This window comes from Phyllobates terribilis, unplaced genomic scaffold (assembly GCF_046119375.1).
Source record: "Phyllobates terribilis strain yellow unplaced genomic scaffold, ASM4611937v1 Scaffold_10__3_contigs__length_209671492, whole genome shotgun sequence".
In the NCBI taxonomy this organism is placed as follows: domain Eukaryota; kingdom Metazoa; phylum Chordata; class Amphibia; order Anura; family Dendrobatidae; genus Phyllobates; species Phyllobates terribilis.
In genome coordinates, this window is record NW_027362770.1 from 70,788,306 (window position 1) to 70,814,181 (window position 25,876).

Sequence of the window (25,876 nt, forward strand, 5' to 3'; positions counted from 1 at the left end):
GTCTCCAGGGCTAAACTGCCTCAGACTCGCTGACCGATTGTAGACCGTTGCCTGGGCCTCTTGTGCTTGAAGGAGGCACTCTCTTAAAATCGGCATCACCCTCACGATCCAGTAATGCATCTGGGCCACATGCTTGATGACCCTCCGGTGGGGTGTTACTTCGGCTTCCCAGGTCTCCTTCGCAATGTCCCCAAGGGTGCCGTCCGTAAAGCAACTCAAAGGTTGAGAACCCCGTAGAGGCCTGGGGAACTTCCCTAATGGAGAATAGCAGATTGAGGCGCCTCGTCCATCCTTTTTCCACGACCTTTTTAAGCATGGACTTTCGGGTCTCCACCAGGCCGTCCGTCTGAGGATGATACACTGATGTCCTGAGTTGTGTAATCTTGTGCACTCTCTCATTACCTTTGACATAAAAGGAGTTCCCTGGTCTGTCAGGATCTACCTTGGCAGGCCCGTCCGGGAGAAAATATGTACCAGCTCTCGGGCTATGCTCCTGGCAGAGGAGTTTCTCAATGGTACCGCCTCTGGGTCCAGCACAACCAGTATGTATTGGTGACCCCTGGTGGACTTAAATAAGGACCCTACAAGGTCCATGGCAATTTGGTCAAACGGGACCTCTATAATGGGTAACGGAACCAGGGGACTCCGGAAGTGGGACACGGGAGCAGCTAGCTGACAAGTAGGGTAAGACCAGCAGAAATGAACAATGTCTCGGTGACACCCAGGCAGTAGAACTTCTGCAAAACCCACTCTTGGGTTTTGTCTACTCCCAGATGCCCCCCAAAGACATGCAAATGGGCCAAAAGTAATACCCTGCTTCTATAAAAACCCGGCACCAACCGCTCTATCACTTCCCCTCTTGGTTTAGTGACTCGATAAAGCAGCTTCTCATTTAAGGTGAAATATGGGACCTTGGTATCAGCCCCCGGCTCTTGAGCAACCACATTTATCAGTCACATTGTCAAATGCACCTTTCAACGTAAGATCCCGCATTTGTACCGTACCAAAATTCCCTCCAGAAACCCCCAGTTCAGGAATCTCATCCTCATGGGTCCCTGTCTTGTTCTCGTCACCAACAAGGACACACAGGGTGAACTCAGGGTCGGACTGGGGTGTCTGGAGCCCACAGGGAGAACTGACTCTAGGGGTCCACCTACAGCCATATGCAAATATCTGTTATTCGCTATCCCTGTTATAGTGGAGCATTGACTGGCGGCTCCTGCTGTTATGTTCTGCTACCAAAGCTAAGGAAAGAGAGGAGATCTGTCCCTACTATGAGACTCAGCTGAATCCCTACGATGTAACAGGGAACCTGATCCTGCGATCAGACCTGCTAAAGTCCTAATCTAGTCTGTACGAAGACCTATAGATGTGGGGAGGGAATCCCTACAAGTACTAAGGACTGGGAGGAATATGGGAGACCTCCTAACAGAAATAGTAGCAGACAGACGAACAAACAAAATAGATAGAACATAGAGGTCCGTAGACCAAGCAAACTAACAGAGTTAGATACAGAGCACAGGCTAGCTAAAGAGTAGTAATACAATGAAGTCCAGCAAAGCCAGAAGGGCGGAGCAGGACTAAATAGGCCAACAAGGTCATGTGACCAGCAAAGGAAAAAAAACCTAACAGCAAGGTTCTAACAGTACCCCCCCTTCTAAGAGGATCCTCCGGATCCCCTAGGACCAGGCTTATCAGGAAATCTCCTGTGAAACGCTCTGATAAGTCTGGACGCGGAAACATCATCAGACCTCACCCAAGAGTTATCCTCGGGTCCGAAACCTTTCCAGGCCACAAGATACTGCAAACTACCTCTATACCGTCTAGAGTCAAGGATGCGAGAAATTTCATATTCCCCGTCCTCCACCACCGGAGGAACAGAGGCAGAGGCGTCACCATCCGACACAACAGCTTTTTTTAACAGAGAGACATGAAAGACCGGATTAATTCTCCAGGAGGTAGGAACCTCCAACCTAACAGCAGATTGGTTGACAACCTGAAGCACCTTAAAGGGCCCTACAAACTTGGGACCCAATTTCTTAGAAGGAATCCTCAACCGCAGATTCCTAGAGGACAACCAAACCATGTCACCAACAGCGAACAAAACCTCCTGTCGTTTCCTATCAAAGTAGTCTTTAGATTTTCTGTTGGCCTCCTGAAGATTACCACGCACATCCGTCCAAACTCTTTCCAAATCACCGGAAAAATTCTCCTCCTCAGGCACGGCAGATCCCAACTTGGAGAACGACCCAAACGACGGATGTCTCCCAGAACAACAAAAAAAAGGCGAACAACCAGCAGAAGAAGATGTATGATTGTTCAGAGCAAATTCGGCAAGTGGCAGAAACTCAGACCACCCCTCCTGATTGTCTGCCACAAAACAACGCAAGAACTGCTCAACATCCTGGTTTTTCCTTTCTGTCTGGCCATTAGATTCAGGATGATATCCGGACGAAAACGACAAATGAATTCCCAACCTGTCACAAAAGGCACGCCAAAAACGAGCCACGAACTGAGGACCCCTATCAGAAACAATGTCAGTAGGAACGCCATGAAGTCTGACAATTTCCTTGACAAAGGCCTTAGCGAGAGTTTTAGCGCAGGGCAGTTTGACGAAGGGAACCAAGTGACACATCTTGCTAAAGCGGTCCACGACCACCCAGATGACAGTAAAACCCTCAGAGGGGGGAAGGTCAGTTATAAAGTCCATAGCCAAATGTGTCCAAGGAGCACTGGGGACCTCCAAAGGACAAAGCAACCCCGCAGCAGGAGTATGTGAGGACTTAGATCTAGCACATATAGTACATTGGCGCACCCACTTAATGACTTCCTTCTGCCATCCAGGCCACCAAAAACTGCGACCCACCAGTCTCTTGGTCTCAGAGATTCCGGGATGACCTGCCAACCGAGATTCGTGACACTCAACAAACAAATCTCTCCTAAAGGTCTCAGGCACAAACAACCTCCCATGAGGAGTGTTAGATGGGGCATTCTCCTGAGCTTTAAGAATCTCATCTTCCAAAACGAAGTCTAAAGCAGCTATCACAACACCTTCTTGTAAAATGTTTTCCTCTTTCTCAGCACCGACTATGGGAGAAAAACTGCGAGACAAGGCATCCGCCTTAACATTCTTAGTACCAGGGATGTAAGTAACGGAGAAATTAAACCGCGAGAAAAACAGTGCCCACCTAGCCTGACGGGCATTCAGGCGCTTGGCAGCATCAAGATATATCAGATTTTTATGATCCGTAAGAACCTGAACGGGAAATTCCGCACCTTCCAAGAAGTGGCGCCAGTGTTCAAATGCGAGTTTAATAGCCAATAATTCCCGATTACCAATATCGTAATTCAATTCAGTCTCCGAAAATTTTTTTGAAAAAAAGGCACAGGGATGTAATCCATCCCCGTTATCCTGAGACAATACTGCGCCAACCCCCACAGAGGAAGCATCAACCTCAACCAAAAACGGCCTAGTAACATCAGGCTGCATAAGGATGGGAGCAGAGGTGAACCTCTCCTTGAGATACACAAAAGCTTCAATGGCCTCAGAAGACCACTGAACCGCATCAGCACCTTTCCTGGTGAGATCAGTCAGAGGTTTGACAATACTAGAAAAATTTTTTATGAACTTTCTATAGTAATTGGCGAAACCCAAAAACCTCTGTATCGATTTCAAACCAATAGGCCTAGGCCATTCCTGCACAGCCTGAACCTTAACCGGATCCATCTCAAAACCTTTGCTGGAGATAATGTAGCCCAAAAAACTAATTCTCTGTACAGCGAACTCACATTTCTCCAGCTTAGCAAAAAGCGAATTGTCCATTAATAACTGTAATACCTCACGCACGCTCCGCCAATGAGACTCCAGATCTGGCGAATAAATCAAAATGTCATCCAAATACACAACCACATTTTTACCGATCAAAGGTCTAAGGATGTCATTAATCAGATTCTGAAAAAATGCAGGAGCATTAGTGAGACCAAAAGGCATAACCAGATTCTCAAAATGACCCACAGGAGTGTTAAAAGCAGTCTTCCATTCATCACCCTCCTTCATGCGCAACAGATTGTATGCCCCCTTAAGGTCAATTTTAGAGAACCACTTGGCCCCCAATAACTGGTTAAACAGATCAGGAATCAATGGCAGTGGGTAAGGATTGCGTACCGTAATTTTGTTAATCTCACGAAAATCCAGACAAGGACGTAAACCGCCGTCCTTTTTTTTTACAAAAAAAAATCCAACCGCCACAGGAGACTTAGAGGGCCTAATGTGACCGGCGGCCAAGCTTGTCTGTATGTATTCCTCCAAAGCCTTCCTCTCAGGAATAGTAAGGTTAAATAAACGACTCTTAGGAAGAGTCGCTCCAGGGACAAATTCAATAGAACAATCATAGTCTCTATGGGGAGGCAAAACCTGCGATTCCTTCTCAGAAAAAACTCTCCAAAAATCCTGAATAGGAACAGGCAATTCTCCCCTATCCAAAGCTGCAATACGCCCGTTACAACACTTGTCATAACATTTATGGCTCCAGGATTTAATTTCACTGGTAGACCAATCCAGTACAGGATTGTGAAATTTTAACCAGGGCAAACCCAATATTACTGGAGAAGGCAAGTTATTCAACACTACCAAATCCAATTTCTCATGGTGAACACCATTAATAGTGAGAGGAAATTCACTGACCTTGAGAGTAATATTCTTCAAAGGGGAGCCATCCACAGAAACCACAGCAATGGGGGATGACAAAGGTTCAGGTTTTAAATTGAGTTTTTCCACGAATCCCCCATCAATTACATTCAGTGTAGACCCGCAATCAACAAACACCCGAAATTCCATTAATTTTTCCTGAGCAATCGTGGAAGCAGCTAAAAATATACCCTTGGAATTTAAACAGGCAATACGGGCGTGACTGACCATTTTTTTTTCTTTCTTCATACGAAGCTCACAGCCTTTAATCAAATGACCAGATTTTCCGCAGTAGAAACACAAGCCTTGCGAAAAACGACGGTCTTTTTCTTGAGAGCGAGGTGCCACCGATCCAATCTCCATCGGTTCACCACTGTTAGTACACACATTCTCATAACCAGAAACTGACATAGCAGAGGATTTGCTCTCATTAACCCTAGCACGCAGTCTTCTATCCACCCGTATAGCTAATTGCATAGCCTGTTGCAAATCTTCAGGTGTAGGATAAGCAATTAGCAGGTCTTTAACCCTTTCACTGAGCCCAGCAAGAAATAGACTTTTCAGAGCAGAATCGTTCCACCCTGTTTGAGTGGACCAACGACGAAAATGTGTACAATATTTTTCCACATTACCCGATCCTTGTTTTAGACGTCTCAACTCAGTCTCAGCTGATGCGACACGGTCAGGATCATCATATAATAGTCCCAAAGCAGAAAAAAAACTATCCACTGATCTGAAGCATGAATCACTAGGTTGCAAAGAAAAGGCCCACTCCTGAGGCTCTTTGCGCAAAAGTGACATTATGAACCCTACGCGCTGGGATTCATCCCCAGAGGACTTAGGTCTCAAACGAAAATACAATAAGCAAGCATTTTTAAATGAAAAAAATTCTCGGTGTTCACCAAAAAACAAATCCGGCAAACATACCTTAGGCTCCAAGAAATGTGCTCCAGGACAGTTACTCACGTGCTGACGGAGCTCGGCCACCTCCAGAGAGAGTCCCTGCAGGCGATGAGCCAAATCCTGAACCGACACCATGATGGAACAGAAAAATCTTTCCTTAGAGAATTTGCTGGCTGGACTTACTGTTATGTTCTGCTACCAAAGCTAAGGAAAGAGAGGAGATCTGTCCCTACTATGAGACTCAGCTGAATCCCTACGATGTAACAGGGAACCTGATCCTGCGATCAGACCTGCTAAAGTCCTAATCTAGTCTGTACGAAGACCTATAGATGTGGGGAGGGAATCCCTACAAGTACTAAGGACTGGGAGGAATATGGGACACCTCCTAACAGAAATAGTAGCAGACAGACGAACAAACAAAATAGATAGAACATAGAGGTCCGTAGACCAAGCAAACTAACAGAGTTAGATACAGAGCACAGGCTAGCTAAAGAGTAGTAATACAATGAAGTCCAGCAAAGCCAGAAGGGCGGAGCAGGACTAAATAGGCCAACAAGGTCATGTGACCAGCAAAGGAAAAAAAACCTAACAGCAAGGTTCTAACACCTGCACATCTACTGTGCGACACTAACTGGGATGTACAATTACGGCAGTTTGCATTAAAGGGGTTCTTTGGTTAAAACAAGTTATCACCGATCCATGGGCTCCACAGGATAGGTGATCACTTATTGATCTTTTGGGTCCGAACATTGGAAAACGCACCTATCGGAAGAATGGGGAAGTTTCATCCCTGACAGGACACTTATCCCCATTTTAAAATGCTGCGACAGCTGGGACGTTTGACCGCAGCTCTATTCATTCTCTTGGGGTGCTTCCAAAAAAGAGCAGCGCTCACAGCCACTGAGGGAATGAATGGATCAGTGGTCGCATCTCACATGCCGCTCCAGTCTAATGGGGAGAAAAGCTCCACATTCTGCCGATTGTGTCCCAGCAGTCAGGCCCCCACCAATCAATATTATCACTGATCCTGTGGAGAGGTGATTACTTGTTTTCACCAGAGAACCCCTGTAAGTGCATCTCTGCCGCTCTGGTCCAAGTATTTAATCTCTAAGGCCACGGCCCCACTATCAGTATTTGGTCAGTATCCGGTCAGTATTTTTTCTCAGGAGTGGGAGCCAAAACCAGGTGAGGAACAATCAGCGAAAAGGTATAATAGAAACAAGTACACCAATTCTGCATTTATCACCCACTCCTTGTTTTGGCAGCGACTCCTGAGAAAAAATACTGACCGAATACTAATGGTGGGGCTGTGGCCTAATGGAAAAAAATCTTTTCCTAGTTAATATCAGCAAGAACAAAATGACCGCCATACACAACACAGTTCACTATATCAACACCAATAATACCACATACAAAAGGGACAAATATCGCCACACCATGACTAGATCACATATTACCACCACATAGTGACCGAATAATACCACATACAAGGAACAAATATGACCACACCATGACCAGACCACATATTACCACCCCAAAGTGACCAAATACTACAATACTGATCATGAATACAAACCACAATACTAACAACACTGTTATTACCACCAGCGACATTATACACAGGAACTCTGTATATAGTGTCAGTGTACAGGTAACACAGTGATCACCAGTGACATTATAAACAGCAGCTCTGTATATAGTGTACAGGTAATACAGTGGTCATCAGTGACATTATACACAGAAGCTCTGTATATAGTGTATACGTAATACAGTGATCCCCAGTGACATACACAGGAGCTCTGTATATACTATATACACACGTGGTCGGAATTGTTGGTACCCCTCGTTTAATGAAAGAAAAACCCACAATGGTCACAGAAATAACTTGAATCTGACAAAAGTAATAATAAATTAAAAATCTATGAAAATGAACAAATGAAAGTCAGACATTGCTTTTCTGCTTCCACGGAATTAAAAAAAAATTAAACTCATGAAATAGGCCTGGAAAGAAATTATGGTACCCCTGAAAATAATGTGACAAAGGGGACATGTTAAATCAAGTTGTGTCCACTAATTATCATCACAGGTGTCTACAATCTTGTAATCAGTCAGTGGGCCTGTATATAGGGCTACAGATACTCACTGTGCTGTTTGGTGACATGGTGTGTACCACACTCCACACGGACCAGAGGAAGCAAAGGAAAGAGTTGTCTCAGGAGATTAGAAAGAAAATTATAGAAAAGCATGTTAAAGGTAAAGGTTATAAGACCATCTCCAAGCTGCTTGATGTTCCTGTGACTACAGGTGCACATATTATTCAGAAATTTAAGATCCATGGGACTGTAGCCAACCTCCCTGGACATGGCCGCAGGAGGAAAATTGATGACAAATCAAAGAGAAGGATAATATGAATGGTAACAAAAGAGCCCAGGATAACTTCTAAAGAGATTAAAGGTGAACTTCAAGATCAAGGAACATCAGTGTCAGATCATACTATCCATCGTTGTTTGATCCAAAGTGGACTTCATGGGAGATGACCAAGGAGAACACCGTTGTTGAAAAAAAATAATAATAAAAAAGCGCCAGACTGGAATTTGCCAAACTACATGTTAACAAGCCACAAAGCTTCTTGGAGAATGTACTATGGACAGATGAGACAAAAATGGAAGTTTCTGGCAAGGCACATCAGCTCTATGTTCACAGATGGAAAAATGAAGCATATCATGAAAAGAACACTGTCCCTACTGTGAAACATGGAAGGAGGCTGTTATGTTCTGGGGATGCTCTGCTGCATCTGGCACAAGGTGTCTTGAATCTGTGCAGGGTACAATGAAATCTCAAGACTATCAAGGGATTCTAGAGAGAAATGTGCTGACCAGTGTCAGAAAGCTTGGTCTCAGTTGCAGGTCATGGGTCTTGCAACAGGATAATGACTCAAGAATGGCTAAGAGGAAAACGTTGGACTATTCTGAAGTGGCCTTCTATGAGCCCTGACCTAAATCCTATTGAGCATCTTTGGAAAGAGCTGAAACATGCCGTCTGGAAAAGGCAACCTTCAAACACGAGACAACTGGAGCAGTTTGTTCATGAGGAGTGGCCAAAATACCTGTCGAGAGGTGCAGAAGTCTCATTGACAGTTACAGGAATCGTTTGATTGCAGTGATTGCCTCAAAAGGTTGTTCAACAAAATATTAAGTTAAGAAGAGAACCATAATTTCTGTCCAGGCCTATTTCATGAGTTTAATTTTTTTTAAAAATCTGTGGAAGCAGAAAAGCAATGTCTGACTTTCATTTGTTCATTTTCAAAAATTTGTAATTTATTATTACTTTTGTCAGATTCAAGTTATTTCTGTGACCATTGTGGGTTTTTCTTTCATTAAACGAGGGGTACCAACAATTTTGACCACGTGTGTAGTGTAAGTGTACATGTAATACACTGACTCACCAGTGACGTCTCTAGGTGAAGTCCTTCATCTTCGCTTTTCTTCTTCATCTGGCACAGACAGCCATCACTTCTTCCAGCCAGGAATCATCTCTGCAGAACACACAGTTATCAATAACTGATCTCTTCTAGCGCACATTCCCACTTTTCCCCCCGACTTCTACACTACACCAGTTGAAGAAAAAAAGCAACATAGTGCCGTCCTGCACAGTAACAGGAGCCCTCTTTTGTCCCATCCCATGGAAAACAATTTCCTAAAAAGTAAATTATATTACAGAAGTAATAATGTAATAATAATAATTGGAATCTAAAGTAATAATGTTCCCCACTGGCCACCATAAACTAATAAAGTATGTTCCTCAATCTGGCCCCCAAACAGTAATTAAGTCCCTTGTTCAGCCAGGCACCCCCATATGTCCCTTCTGGCCCCCATATGTCCAGGGTGGCCTCTCCATATATTTATCCTAGCCCACGTGTATCGAGCCTGCCCACCCCCCCATATATCCATCCTGCCCCCCACCCCTGCATATATCCATCCTGACACCCCCCTGCATATATCCCTTCTGGCCCCCATTTGTCCAGTGTGACCCCTCCATATATTTATCCTAGCACACATGTATCGAGCCTGCCTCCTCCCATATACCCATCCTAGCCCCCATGTGGCCAGCCTGCCCCCCCCACATATCCATCCTTGCCTCCATGTTTCCAGCCTGCCCCCCCATATATCCATCCTGGACTCCATGTGTCCAGCCTGCCCCCCTACATATCCATCCTGGCCTCCATGTGTCCAGCCTCCCCCCCATATATCCATCCTGCCCTACCCCCCCCATATATCTATCCTGCCCCCCCATATATCCATCCTGGACTCCATGTGTCCAGCCTGCCCCCCTACATATCCATCCTGGACTCCATGTGTCCAGCCTGCCCCACCCATATATCCATCCTGGCCTCCATGTGTCCAGCCTGCCCCACCCATATATCCATCCTGGCCTCCATGTGTCCAGCCTGCCCCACCCATATATCCATCCTGGCCTCCATGTGTCCAGCCTGCTCCCCCTACATATCCATCCTGGCCTCCATGTGTCCAGCCTGCCCCCTCATATATCCATCCTGCCCTCCCCCCCTGCATATATCCATCCTGACACCCCCCATATATCCAGCGTGCCCCTCCATATATTTATGCTAGCCCACGTGTATCGAGCCTGACCCCCCACATATCTATCCTAGCCCCCCCATGTGTCCAGCCTGTCCCCCCACCATATATCCATGCTGGCCTCCATGTGTTCAGGCTTCCCCCCCATATATCCATCCTGGCCTCCATGTGTTCAGCCTGCCCCCCCCATAGATCCATCCTGGCCTCCATGTGTCCATCCTGCCCCCTCCCATATATCCATTCTGGCGTCCATGAGTCCAGCCTGCCCCCCCATGTATCCATCCTGACCTCCATGTGTCCAGCCTGCCCACACATTTATCCATCCTGGCCTCCATGTGTCCAGCCTGCCCCCTCCATATATCCATCCTGGCCTCCATGTGTCCAGCCTGCCCCCCCCATATATCCATCCTGACCTTCATGTATCCAGCCTGCCCCCCCATATATCCATCCTGGCCTCCATGTGTCCAGCCTGCCCCCCCATATATCCATCCTGTCCTCCATATATCCAGCCTGGCCTCCATGTGTCCAGCCTGCCCCCCCCATATATCCATCCTGGCCTCCATGTGTCCAGCCTGCCCCCGCATATATCCATCCTGGCCTCCATGTGTCCAGCCTGCCCCCCATATACCCATCCTGCCCCCCCCCTTTGCCTGGGTCCAGCCAGGGTTCCCCCTTGTGTGTCCAGCCAGGGTTCCCCCTTGTGTGTCCAGACAGGGCCCCCCTTGTGTGTCCAGCCAGGGCCCCCCCTTGTGTGTCCAGCCATGCCCCCCCTTGTGTATCCAGCCAGGGCTCCCGCCTCGTGTATCCAGCCAGGGCTCCCCCCTCGTGTGTCCAGCTTGGCCCCCCTCGTGTGTCCAGCCAGGGTTCCCCCTCATGTGTCCAGCCAGGGTTCCCCCTCGTGTGTCCAGCCAGGTCCCCCCTTGCGTGTCCAGCTGGGCCCCCTTGTGTGTCCAGCCAGGGTTCCCCCTTGTGTGTCCAGTCGGCTCCCCCCCCTTGTGTGTTCAGCTGGGCCCCCCCTTGTGTGTCCAGCCAGGGTTCCCACCTTGTGTGTCCATCCAGGACCCCCCCTCTTTTGTGTCCAGTCGGCTCCCCCCTTGTGTGTCCTGCCAGGCTACCCCCTTGTGTGTCCAGCTGGGCCCCCCTTGTGTGTCCAGCCAGGGTTCCCCCTTGTGTGTCCAGCCAGGGTTCCCCCCTTGTGTGTCCAGCCAGGACCCCCCCTTTTGTGTCCAGTCGGCTCCCCCCCTTTTGTGTCCAGCCAGGCTACCCCCTTGTGTGTCTGTCCAGCTGGGCCCTCCCTTGTGTGTCCAGCTGGGCCCCCCCTTGTGTGTCCAGCTGGGCCCCCCCTTGTGTGTCCAGCCAGGGGCCCAGACCATTACATACACACACACAACTCTTACCTTCCTGCACTCCCGTGCGGTGTCCTCCTTCTCCGGGGGCTGAGTTGCGCGCCTCCTTCACAGCAGGCACATGACAATGACGTCATACTCCGGCCGGCGAAGGGAGACGCGCAGCTTCAGCTGCTTCACTGGGACATGCGCCGCGGTGGTTCAGGTAATGAACGCCGTGTGCGCGCGTCCCTGCATACACTGTGCCTGTGCTTTTAAAGGGCCCGTGCCCTTTAAAACCCCAGGATTTTTTTTTTGTTCTCTTCTCCCCCTCTCCTCTGCAGTAGGGGGCGGGACCCAGCGGGAAAATTCCCGGTATCCCACCAGCCCAGTCCGACCCTGGGTGAACTCATCCTCCTCTGGCTGTAATGGGGATTCTTCATGGATGAACTGGCTCTGGTCTGAGCTAGGCAGCACCCCCCGCCTTTCCCCACATGTCCCAGATCAGACGGAAGTCCTGTCCGATTATAACCAGGTGTAATAAGTCTCTGACTACCCCGACCTCATGGGACTCAGTACCACGGTTCGTTTTTATAGTTGGGCGATGGAGTAGTCCTTGGCATTCCCAGGGATACAGCGGATGCCCAGGTGTTTCCCAGAGATCAACTGGTGGGAGAGTGTAGCCCTTACCAGAGTCACAAAACTCCCTGATTCCAAAAGTCCAGACACCAGTACCTCATTTATGGTCATGGGATATGACTGTGGCACCTCACCGGGCTGATAGTCCACACTGCAGGCGGGATAGGCATAGTATGAGCACCGCCTCCGTATGCTGCAGTCCATTTGTTCAGAGGACATCGGACAACGGGCGGCTATGTGTCCAGAACCGTGACACCTCCAGTAGATCAAATCTTTACTTTTGGCAAACCCTCAGTGACCCCTTGGGACCTTGGACTCCCCCCCAATGATGGCTCTAACAACCCTCTTTTGGGATTCTGGCTCCTTCTGGGTACCCCAGTATGGGAATTCAGCATCTCCTGGCTTCCTTAGGGACCTCTCGACCACCTGGTACCTTGCTACGAGGCCGACAAGGTCATCCGCATTCCGGGGGTCTCCCTGCGCAACCCAGGTCTGCAAGGGCCTAGGGAGGAAGTGAATAAATCTGTTCATCATGACCCGCTCTACCATCTGGGCTCGGGTGGAGAAATCTGGTTGCAACCACTTCTGTACCAGATGCAGCACATTGAACATTTGGGAGCGAGGGGGTTTATCACCGCAATATGCCCAGTGGTGGTCCCTTTGAGCTCGGCCAGACATAGTCACCCCTGAGTGTGCAAGTATCTCAGGTTTTAACTTTGAATACTCCTGGGCATCCTGTAAGACCAGGTCATTATAAGCCTTCTGGGGCTCACCAGTCAAATAAGGGGCCAGTATCTCCGCCGACTTCTCCGGCAGTAGCTTCTCTCGCTCTGCTACCCGCTCGAAAATGCTTCCACACCATCCCCCAGGGTCATTTTTTGTATGGCTCATTTTACCACTTTCCGGACATACGAGTTATCACCTAGGAGTTGGGGGAGGAGCTGCCGGCCTCCCACGAACCGTCTCTGCGAGCAACTCCATCTGCTGTTGCTGCTGCCTGAGCTGGTCTTGTTGGTGTTGCTGCTGTTGGTGGATCTGTTGCAATAGTTTGCTTGTCTCCTGCTGAGCTTTCACCGGGTGCTTGATAAAGTCCCACATGTTGTCTGTCGTCATTTCCTGGGGATCTTGCCTGCTATTCTACCGCCACCTGTGGTAGATCGCTCACTCAGTTGCATACGGAGGTAGACACAGGTACGCTGTCTGTTTAAAACATCTGGTTGGTTTATTAAAATGCAGCATAAACCAACACTGAGTCCATAAAAGAAAACACAGCCCACTGGGCAAAAACAGGGAATACAAAGCAAAATGGTAACACAAAACCACACACTTTGTGGTAGCAGAGATCCACCTGCTCAGCGTTCAGCAACTTCACATGGTTCAGGCTAGCTCCACACAAACAGATCTGGAGTTCCTCTCTCTAGACCTACTGAACACTGACTGCCTCAGAAGGCCAAGTATTTAAACCCCAGACCACATCCTGAGGTGGAGATATGGAGAACAACCTCCCGCCCGCTCTATGGTTGTTCTCAGTAAAACACGCCCTTTTACAAATTGGTGATTTAACCCCTCTCAACAAATAGCATGCTGGAGGAAACTTAACGGTTTTAATTCACTGAAGCTAATAGCCTCAGGGAAACATATCTCCCCTCCAGCACTTTACCAGTGACTTTGTCAGAATTGATAGAGACTAGTGATGAGCGAACGTGCTCGTCATTGCTCGGTACTCGCCCGAGCACCTCACTGCTCGAGATGCTCGGCGCTGGCTGAGTATTTCCGGGTTGCTCAGGCGGGAGCTCCGGTCTCCTCCCTGCATGTTTGGCGCTCTTTAGAGAGCCAATGAACATGCAGGGATTGCCTGCTATGCACTGTAATGCTGTAGCCATGTTGGTTGTGGCATTACAGTGATTGGCTGGCCGCACAGCATCATCAGGTCTATATAAGACCTGGCGCCACCATGCTCGTCACAGTCTACCCCAGAAACAGGCAGTGTAGGGAGAAATTTGCTTGTTTATTAGTTAGTGTAGGTGTGGCACCCTGCTGCGCACCGGTACCACAGGACCCAGGGTGCATGGACAGACTTCTCCACAAGAGGCCCTCATTACATACAAACACCTCCACCCTTCCACCTCACACCACCAGAGGGAGCCCGTTAGGGATATATATATGGAAGGTGGAGCGAGGCAGCTCAGTTTAGTGTTCAGTCAGACTGAGAGAGAGTCTGAGAGCGTGCTGACGCTGAGAGCAGCGAAGACGCAGCTCGTCTGCTGCTAAGTTCTGAGGGCCCCGAGTGTGGCCAAAGGCAAGAGGAGAAAGGAGAGAGGAGTTGAGGGGGCAGAGGAGCATCATAGGCTCACCCCGATATAGAAACTGGACACCGGGTCCACGCCTACAGGGTCCCTTTATAACCAGTAGGGATAACCGGCATCCCAGGAGAATTACAAGTCCCTGGCTGACCTGAAACTAGACCCATTACAGGACCAGGAACCACAAGGCCCCAGCGTCCAGGGAGAGTGGTTGCCAACAGAAGGTCCTACTACTGAGCGACAGGTGAAGGAACAGCATGACACATAGCTAGGCCCAGTTGCAGGCTGGCCAGGAGCATACAGACAGGGGGACACGGACCAGGAGGCCTTATACCCGCTCACTGGGGAGAAGCCCTGAAGTGCACCCATCCTACTGAGTACCCTGGACCGTACCTGACATCCGCACCAGTAAAGGTATTGAAGCGAATCCCCTGTCTCTGTCAGTTACTCCTGCTGCGCCATCCCGCCTGCACTACAAGCCCCAACATCACCACCCACCAAACTCCATACTGCCCCGGGGGCCCGCTCACCTGTGGGGAGCAGAAACATCCCAGCTGCCATCCCATCGCCCCCCGGAGGTCTGCAGCAGCGCTGGTAATCCTTACCAGGTACCACAGGTGGCATCACAAACTATTCATTTTATTTTCCTATCCAAGTTACAAATCCTCCTTTTTGGTTGACCGCCCTGGGCCACGGACCGGGCCAGCCACCGTGATTTACCCCACCAGCATCCATAGGCCCGGCTTCCGAGTACCCCATTGCCCCGGGGGCGCGTCATAGGTATACCAGAACATCTATATATATCCATCTGAACTAACAGTCCTTCTGAGGACTAATCCAGCTGCATCTATCAGTGGTGACAGCGGGAGTTAGGCAGGCAGAGTATGTGGCAGACTGCAATGCATATAGCAAGAGGGTCCATTGAACGTCCTGTGAGTCCAGGTATTCCACAACATATATATATATATATCAGAGCTAGGTAGGCAGGCAGTGTATATGCAGACTGCAGTGCATACAGCACAAGAAGCTCCATTCCACTTCTGTCTGCTTCTGCTGTTACAGATATTTCTAGAAATAGCCCCAGGTATCAGGGGACAGGGATAATTTTTTTTTTATCATAATCCTGATTACTTGCTTAAAAAGCAATCCAGAGAACACCGTCTTTCTGCTCCATTTGCTTGTTGCCACTGAAGAATACAGCCAGATCCTTTCCATATTACAGCGATAAAAATCCAGAAATTTGTAGTGAACGTGGAAAATATTGGCCTCCATTTAAATTTTGTTGTAGTGTGTTAGTGAAGTTATTGATACCAGGTCGCTGAGAAAAATAGTAACCCACAGGCCAGCTATTTAAAACTGTGGTTTTCCGTCACATGTATTGCTGAGGAGAGCCATAGGATCAAATAATTAATTAACCTCAAGACATAGGAGATTGAGAGAAAAGACCCATAAAGTGTATTATTTTACCTTAGATAAGCTTGTTAAGATCAAAAAATGGCTGTCATTTCCTGTTTCATTACACCATGCTTTGATATGCAAGATGGCAACTGGGCCTATGATTACATCCTGTTGTACATGTGGCAAAGGTGGAGACTTTATTTATGACTACACCCTATCGTACAAGGAAGTTCCGGGAGGAAGATGAATTCTATAGAAGGGCAAACCAATCACAGAGTGACATATCACTTGGAAACACCTGATCGAGACCACGCCCCCCGATGACCTCATGGACCAACCCTGATGACCTCATGGATCCGCCCATGGACTAACCAATTGCCCGATCCATTAACCAATGAATACATCTAGTTACTCCCATTCTAGGGCTAATTGAGCCCCTTTACAGAGTTTATATAAGTCTATGTTCGGGTTGAATAAAGGCACTTGGAGCTGTGCCATAGCTGATCAAGGAGAGCTTACATCCGACTGTGTGTGTCAGAAAATACTGCCATTTCTGGCCTCCATTAAAAATTTCTTTCAGTGTGTCAGTGAAGCAATTCACAGCAGTTTGCTGTTCAAACTGCTTACCTACAGGCCAGGTATTTCAAACTCTGTTTTCTCCGTCACACGGATCACATATACGTTGTCAGAAAATACTGCCATTTCTGGTCTCCATTAAAAATTTTCTTTAGTGTGTCAGTGAAGCAATTCACACCAATTTGCTCTTCAAACTACTTACCTACAGGCCAGGTATTTAAAACTCAGTTTTCTCCGTCACACGGATCACATATACGTTGTCAGAAAATACTGCCATTTCTGGCCTCCATTAAAAATTTCTTTCAGTGTGTCAGTGAAGCAATTCACCCAAGTTTGCTGTTCAAACTACTTACCTACAGGCCAGGTATTTAAAACTCTGTTTTCTCCGTCACACGGATCACATATAAGTTCGCTCCAAACTCAGTCATTTGTAGTGAGCGTGGAAAATACTGTCCTCCATTTAAAATGGGCAAGGCACGTGGCAATGGACGGGGAACTTGATCCCACACTTGGACACTCTGAAGAGCTATTCACTTTTCCATTTATAGATTCGGGCCTCTCGACTGGTCCACTTGAAGCGGGGCAAGAGGAGATCGCGGGTAGCGATGCCCAAATATTTGAGCAGCCACGGTCACTCGAAGGCGACGGTGGGAAAATGTCACAAGAGGTGGGCGATGAGACACAATTGCCAGAAAGTCAGGAGGAGGACCAGGGTGCGGAAGTGGAAGACGAGGTGGTGGATGATATAGTAACTGACCCAACCTGACAGGAAGACATGCAGAGCGAGGACAGCAGCACACAGGGAGAGGGAGGCAGGGCACCCCAACAGGCAGGAAGAAGCAGTGTGGTGGCCGCAGACAGAAGGCAGGCAACCATTTCCCGTAACACCAACACGAAGGAAGTTGCCAGTACAACTGTTAGGTCTTCCCGAGTCAGGTTGTTTTTTAAAGACTCTGCCGATAACCCCAAAAAGGCCATTTGCACCACCTGCCAGGCCAGCATCAGCAGGGGTGGCAAAATTACCAGCCTGACCACCACCAGCATGATCAGGCACATGACAGCAAAGAACCCAACTTTGTGGGACAAACCCCAGGGTCCAGGAACAGTGTCTGCAGGTGGCACCATTGCTTCTTCCGCTGTTGTGCATGCAAGCCAATCCCCTGTCCATGGTGCATGCGAAGATGCCTCCTGCCTTGCACCTGTCGTTGCGCACTCTCAAGTAGCAGCATAAGGAACTACATCCATTTCCTTGTCCCAGCGCAGCGTTCAGTTGTCCATACTCCAGTCCTTGGAACGCAAGCGCAAATATGCAGCCAACGCCCCACAGGCCACACTATTATATTCTCACATTTCACGACTGCATGCACTCGAAATGTTGCCTTTTAGGCTCGTGGAGACGGAAGCATTCCACAACCTGATGGCGGCAGCTGTCACTCGGTACTCGGTCCCCAGCCGCCACTATTTCTCCCGGTGTGCCGTCCCCACATTACACAAGCACGTGTCCCAAAACATTAGCCGTACCCTCAACAACGCAGTTAGCGGGAAAGTCCACCTAACCACGGACACGTGGACAAGTGATTGTGGGCAGGGACGGTACATCTCGCTGAAGGCACACTGGGTTAACATAGTGGAAGCCTTGACCCAGTCGGGCCTTGGGACGGAACACGTCCTCCCAATGCCAAGGATTGTGGGCCCTAGGTCAATCAGGGTAGCCCCCACAGTCTACAGCTCCTGCACCTCATCCTCCTCAGAATCCTCCTCCTCTTGAGCCTCCATCTCCGAAATGACCACATCAGTCACAAGCTGGAAGCACTGCAGCACTGCCTGGGCCAAGCGGCAACAGGCTGTGCTGAAGCTAATATGCTTAGATGACAAACCGCACAATGCTGAAGAGTTGTGGACAGCTCTGAAAGAGCAGGCAGATCTGTGGCTCATAACCGCTGAACCTACAGCCAGGCATGATCATGTGTGACAATGGCCGAAACCTGGTGGCAGCTCTGAGGCGAGGCGAGCTCACACACGTACCATGCCTGACCGATGTGCTTAACCTCATGGTTCAGCGGTTTCTCAAATCCTACCCGGAGCTGCCGTATCTGCTTGTTAAAGTACGCTGCCTGTGTGCCCATTTTAGCAAGTCAGCTACATCTTCCACCGCCCTTGCCATGTTTCTGCAGCGTTTGCAGCTTCCGGCTCACAGACTGGTGTGTGATGTCCCCACGCATTGGAGCTCTACACTGCTGATGTTGGGAAGGATTTGTGAGCAGAAGAGGGCAGTTGTTGAGTACCGGCATCAACAAGGCCGTCGGTATTCAGTTTAGACTCCACACAGAAGACTTCTGGAGTGGACATGGATGTCAGACATATGTACCATCCTCCAAAACTTTGAGGACTCCACCAAGATGGTGATTGGCGATGACGCCATAATTAGCATCACCATCCTGCTTCTCTGTCTTCTGAAATGCTCTCTGCTCACAATCAAAGAGGATGTATTGCAGGCGGAGCACGATGAGATGGAGCAAGGAAACATACAGGGTGATTACACACAGCCCAGCCTCATCTCATCCCAACGTGGATTGGGTGACAATGAGGAAGAGGAGGAGGAGGAAGGACTGGAGCTAGTTTCATGCACTATAGATGGTACTACCTGCACAGCTGTCATACGTCTGTTCAGCGTGGATGGCCAGAGGACAGAGAGGAGGAGAAGAGCATGGTCAGTCGTCCTCTTGGTGAGGACACGGAAGTCTTGCCTGTTAGTAGTCTGGCACGCATGGCTGAGTTTATGTTACGCTGCCTTTCCCATGACCCTCGCGTTCTAAAAATTTTGGGTGACAGTCATTACTGGTTGGTGACACTTCTAGACCCATGCTACAAGGAGAACTTTATATCTCTTATTCCTGAGGCGGACAGGTCTACAAAAATGGGGCTGTACCAGAAGGCCATTGTTACGGAACTATTAAAAAAGTTCCCATCTGAAAATGCTGGCGGCAGAGTGCACACTTCGTTGGACAACCAAGGAGTACAGGCGAGAGAGACACAACTTCAATCCAGCAGAGGCAGGGGAACACTGTCAAAGTTCTGGGAGAGTTTTCTCAGCCCCTCCCATCGCACAGGCACTGAGGCAAAGTTTGGGAAGATGCTGAGGGATCACCTTGCCAACCGTACCAACATCCTCCATGATTCTTCTGTGCCTTATAATTATTGGGTATCCAAGCTGGATACGTGGAATGAACTGGCTCTCTATGCCTTGGAGGTCCTGGCCTGCCCTGCCGCCAGCGTTTTATCAGAGCGGGTTTTTAGTGCCGCTGGTGGAATTATAACTGATAAGCGCATCCGCCTGTCAACTGAAGATGCTGACAGGCTGTCTCTTATTAAAATGAACAAGGGCTGGATTGGGCCAGACTTCTCAACACCACCGAATGATAGCAGCGCAACATAAACTCAAATCCAGTGTCTTTTTTTGGGAGGTGTATTCCCATGCATCTTTTCACACCCAGACATGGGTATATGCTTCCTGATTTTGGCTATTTGCTCTTGTCCTCCTCCTTCTCCTCATCCACCATATCACCAGGGTGACCGTGGTCCGTGATGCAACACCCACATAATTTTTTTAAAGGGTGTTTATGATGCCCGTAAAAAATTTTTTTTATACAGTATATTCATGTATACCCCCCAGGGGTAAATGTTTGTCAGCCCATACACTTAGTGCATGGGCATTACAAGTATAGGATACCGGCTCCTTTCTAATGGGAACATTTTTTCATGAGGCCCTCTACGTCTCTTCCAATGGGCATTGGAGTGCCTCCCAATTTCTGGCAGCCCTTGCATTCACCGCATAGGCCAACACTATGGGAGACCCACTTCCTAATAATGGGAACATTTTTTCATGAGGCCCTCTACGTCTCTTACAAGGGGCATTGGAGTGCCTCCCCGTTTTTGGCAACCCTTGCATTCACTGCATAGGCAAACACAAAGGAAGACCCACTTCCTAATAATGGGAACATTGGTTTCAGGAGGCCCTCTGACCTCCACGTCTCTTCCAAGGGGCATTGGAGTGCCTCCAAATTTTTGGAAACCCTTGCATTCACTGTATAGGCAAATACAATGGGAGACCCACTTCCTAATAATAGGAACATTTCTTTTCAGGAGGCCCTCCTCTACGTCTCTTCCAAAGGGCATTGGAGTAGGTCCAAACTTTTGGCAGCCCTTTAATTCACTGCATAGGCAAACAGTTTGGGAGACCCACTTCCTAATAATGGGAACATTTATTTCAGGAGACCCTCCTCTAAGTCGCTTCAAAGGGGTATTGGGGTGCGTCCAAATTTTCAAAGGGGTATTGGGGTGCGTCAAAATTTTGGCCAGCCCTGCCATTCACTGCATATCCAATAGCAGTACAGGAGACCCACCCTTTAGTAATGGGAAGAACAAAGCATAGCTGGCTGATGGCTCTCTAAGAATAGCGAGGGCCGACTGCTGGCCTTTTAAGAATAGTAAAGGCCGTCTGATGGCCCTAAAAAAATAGGCTTTGTGACTTTCAGAGTCCCGCCTTCATAAATGAAACAGGATGTGTCTGATGATGTGTTCACCACATTGCCAGATAAGGTTGTAAAATGTTAAAATGACATTTCCCGGTGAATGCATTTGTCACAGTTGAAAGCTCTTTTTATTGTTAGTATTTTTTTATAAATATAATAATATCAATAATTGTGTCTATTTTCTGTAGATCACTTGGCACTCTTTGTTTAGCTAGAGATTTATATCTCTCACACTGCATATTGAACTTTAATTATAATTGTTGCACTTTTTCACTTTTTAATAAACTTAATATTTTGAATTTTCATATATATTTATTTTAGCACTTATGCACTTTAATATTAATGAGACACTTTGTAGCCATTGGGTTATTTATATTTATATGCAAATTGTCTCTTCAGAGAGGAAGAGAACTAGAACTCTAGTGCCACCTACAGGAAGTAGCAATCCTAAAAGTGACCCTTTAACAAGCCTTATCACATGACTTAGGATATAAGCCAGAACCAGAAACTCAATTTGCAAACAAAGTGTTTCGGGGTACTGCCCCTCGTCAGTGCAGAGTGTGAGTTCTGGTTTGGCTGGGTGAGAGGCATCAGACCGGTATGTAAGGGGTAACATTTCTCCTTGCGGAGAGCGACATGGTAAGCATGTCCCAATTACTAGGGAACCGCAACACACCACTATTGAACCCAGAGCTGTGTCAAAATGTTGTTGGTTGGATAGCAGATAATGCTTGCAGTCACTTTGCCACCACCACCACCACCCTTTTTCCCACACGGTCAAGTCTCAGTAGCCATGAGTCTGGACCGCATATTCCTCACCCTGATCCTCCTTCCTAACACCTTGCCGAGTGCCCGGAGACAACTGATCCCACAGTTGGACACTCCAAAGAGCTGTTCACCTTTCCATTTATAGATTTGGGACTCTCGCCCGGCCAGCTTCAAGCAGGACAAGAGGAGATCGCATGTAGCGATGCCCAAATATTTGAGCAACCAAGGTCACACGAAGGAGACGGTGGGAAAGTGCAATTACTATCACAAGAGGTGGATGATGATGAGACACAATTGCCAGAAAGTCAGGAGGAAGACCATGGTGCGGAAATGGAAGACGACGATGAAGTCACTGACCCAACCTGGCAAGGTGACATGTAGAGCGAAGACAGCAGCACACAGGGGGAGGGAGGTGTAGCACCACAACAGGCAGGAACAAGCAGTGTGGTGGCCACAGACACAAGGAGGGCATCTGTTCCCCAGAACACCAAAGCAAAGGAAGTTGCCAGTATAACTGTTAGGTCTTTCTGAGTCTGGCTGTTTTTTAAAGACTCTGCAGATAACCCCAAAAAAGCCATTTGCAACATCTGCCAGGCCAGCATCAGCAGGGGTAGCAAAACAAGCAGCCTGACCACCACCAGCATGATCAGGCACATCACAGCAAAGCACCCGAGTAGGTGGGCCGAATACCAGGGTCCAGAACTAGTGTCTGCGGGTGACGCCACTGCTTGTTTCACTGTTGTGAGTGCACGCCAATCCCCTGTCCACGGCGCATGTGAAGATTACTCCCACCCTGTACCTGTTGTTGCACACTTGCAACTACCACCATCAGCAACCATGTCCACGTCCTTGTCCCACCGTCAGTTTTCCCTACCCCAGTCCTTGGAACACAAGCGCAAATATGCAGCCAACGCCCCACAGGCCACATTACTAAACTTACACATTTTGCGAATGCTTGTGCTCGAAATGTTGCCTTTTAGACTCATGGAGATGGCGGCAGCCATCCCTCAGTGCTCAGTCCCCAGCTGCCACTATTTCTCCCGGTGTGCCGACCCCGCATTATACAAGCACGTGTCCCAGAACATTAGCCGTGCCCTCAACAACGCATTTACTGGGAAGGTCCACCTAAACACTGACACGTGGATGAGTGCTTGTGGGCAGGGATGGTGTATCTTGCTGACAGCACACTGGGTAAATATAGTGGAAGCCAGGACCAGATGTTACATGTCCTCCCGATGCCGAGGATTGCAGGTTATGGGTCAATCAGGGTTGCCTCCACATTCTACACCTCCTGCAACTCCTCGTCCTCTTCAGCCTCCATCTCCAAAATGACTACATCAGTCGGAAGCTGGAAGCACTGCATCACTGCCTCGGCCAAGTGGCAACAGGCTGTGCTGAAGCTAATATGCTTAAGTGACAAACCGCACACAGCTGAAGAGTTGTTAACAGCTCTAAAAGAGATGTGTCTGTCACCGCTGAACCTACAGCCAGGCATGGTCATGTGTGACAATGGCCTGAACCTGGTGGTGGCTCTGAAGCGAGGCGAGCTCACACACGTACCATGTCTGACCCATGTGCTCAACCTAGTGGTTCAGCGGTTTCTCAAACCTACCCGGATCTGCCTGATCTGCTTGTCAAAGTACGCCGCGTGTGTGCCAATTTTAGAAAGCCAGCTACAGCTTCTGCTGCCTGTAACATACCTGGCGGCGTCCTTGCATGGTGGTCCATCTCCCACTGTGCAAGAGAGCGCACTTGATCTCCTGTCCAGAGTGTCTCTCTGGCTTCCCTCCATGCTGTCTGTTTGTGTCTGTCTCTGCTGCTTAAGGGCGGCGCCCGATCACTTCCTGCTTTTTGTACCTGCTGTGGGTCACACCCCTTGTGCGTCCTCAGCCTATTGCTGTCTGACACTTGGTATATAGCTCAGCAGCTCCCTTCTATCCCTGCCTGAGCATAAGTGTTTCCTTCAGTGTGTGCTTGCACTCTGAAGGTGCCAGGTCCCGTCCTTTGTTTCCTTGTCTGCCTTTCCTGGAGGCTGTATTTCCAGGCCTGTCTGAACTTAGTCCTGTATGTCTCCTGCTTTGCGGTATTAGTTCCCGTGTCTGAACTAAGTCCTGTATGTCTCCTGCTTTTCGGTATTAGTTCCCGTGTCTGAACTGAGTCCTGTATGTCTCCTGCTTTGCGGTATCAGCTCCCGTGTCTGAACTGAGTCCTTTCTGTGTTCTCTTGTCTGTCCTGTCTGAACACGCTCCTAGCCTGTTCCTCCTGCCTTCTAGGGGCCGATTACCTAGACCCGTTCCTGTATCTTGTCTGACCTGTCTGAACACGCTCCTAGCCTGTTCCTCCTGCCTTCTAGGGGCCGATTACCTAGACCCGTTCCTGTATCTTGTCTGACCTGTCTGTACTCGCTCCTAGCCTGTTCCTCTCGCCTTCTAGTGGCCGATTTCCTAGACCCGCTCCTGTGTCTGGTCTGTCCTGTCTGAACACGCTCCTTGCCTGTTCGTTCCGCCTTTTAGTGGCCGTTTTCCTAGACCCGCTCCTGTGTCTGGTCTGTCCTGTCTGTACACGCTCCTTGCCTGTTCGTCCCGCCTCTCTGGGGGCCGTATTCCCAGACCCGCTCCTGTATCCCTCTGCAGTGTCGGTCTCCTCCGTACACTCAGTTCCAGTCTGAACTCTCTCCTGTCCTTTACCTGTTTTGCCTCTATGTCCGTTCCCTTCCTTTTTCTGCAGAGTCTGAACTCGTACCTAACTCCTGCTTGTTGTCTCTGCAAGTACTGTGTGAGTATCTGGCTCTGTCTTTCCCTTCCTGTCTGTTCCGTGTGAACAGAGCCCTGTCCTCCCTGCTCAGCCTTGTCTGCACTCTAGCTGTGCTTGCCTTTACCCCCCCTGCCTGCATACCCGCCTGCCTGCATACCAGTCGTGCTTGCCTATACCCACCAGTCTGTGTGCCAGCCTACCAGCCTGTTCCTGTATTCCCCTGTGTGGGTCAACAGCCGTGTCCGGGGTCTGTCCTGGAGTAGCACCTGGTCCCTCTGCTCGGTTCCTCCTTGGTGCACTGGCGTCGTATGCCGTCGTGCGACCCTGGTCGGATCGGGTGAATACTTAGTCACGCCCCTCCAGGCATTCACTCTCCGGCACGGTCCAGTGGAATCACTACCAATCCCACGCACACGCCGCTTAGCCCGGGCGTGTGCATAACAGCATGCTCAGGCCATGGTTCCCGTTGAGCCCCACGGCCTTCGCCCTCTGAGAAGTTTTCCAGCGAATATATGCATTAAAATAAATAAATAAATTTTTTTCCTCTTAGCTGAGTTCCAGGCGAAATTACGCACCGTCCAGATGGATCTATCAGCTCTCGTTCCTGCGGATCCGCCACGTTACTATGGGGATCCAAGACAGTGTCGTGCATTTGTGGAGCAATGCATGCTACACTTTAAGGCCTACCCTCTCTACTTTCCTTCCGATTGGGCTAAAGTGGCCTTTATGATGTCTTACCTGGCGGGTGATGCCTTGGAATGGATCAACCCCCTATATGAAACACAGGATCCGATCCTCCGGGACCTAATGGCCTTCCTGGTGGCCTTTCTAATGGTCTTCGATGATCCTAACCCGGAGGCTCCTGCTGAAGCTTCACTTCCCAATATCCCGGAGCAGCCCCAATGGGTAATGTGTGTGGGTAGCGCAATAGTCCTCCAGCCCAATGAGACTACTGCCCACCCAGAATCCTCACAGGGTGACTACGCTTTCCGGAATACTTCTCTCAACCTCAAGAGGCAGTCCAGACGTGCTAGACTTAGAGGCAAGCCGTCACGCCAGGGTCTGTCCTCCCTGAGACCTCCTGACCCCAACCTTGAAGTCCCTACTGAAGCTTCATCTCCCTGTATCCCGGAGAAACCCCAATGGGTAATGTGCGTGGGTAGTGCACCAGTTCTCCTGCCCGAAGAGACTTCTGCCCATCCAGACTCCACACAGGAGAACTTCCTGCACCCGGCATCAGATGCTTCTCTCTCTTTAACCGGTGTGCATGTCCAAGGATGCTCCAAAGCTGTGGTTACCTCTGAGTCTGTGCACCTCTACTACCAGGCGGAGGATCCCCTGTTGCCTCCTGAATCCTCCGGGATACCACTCGATGACAAATGGAGAGAGACTTCTC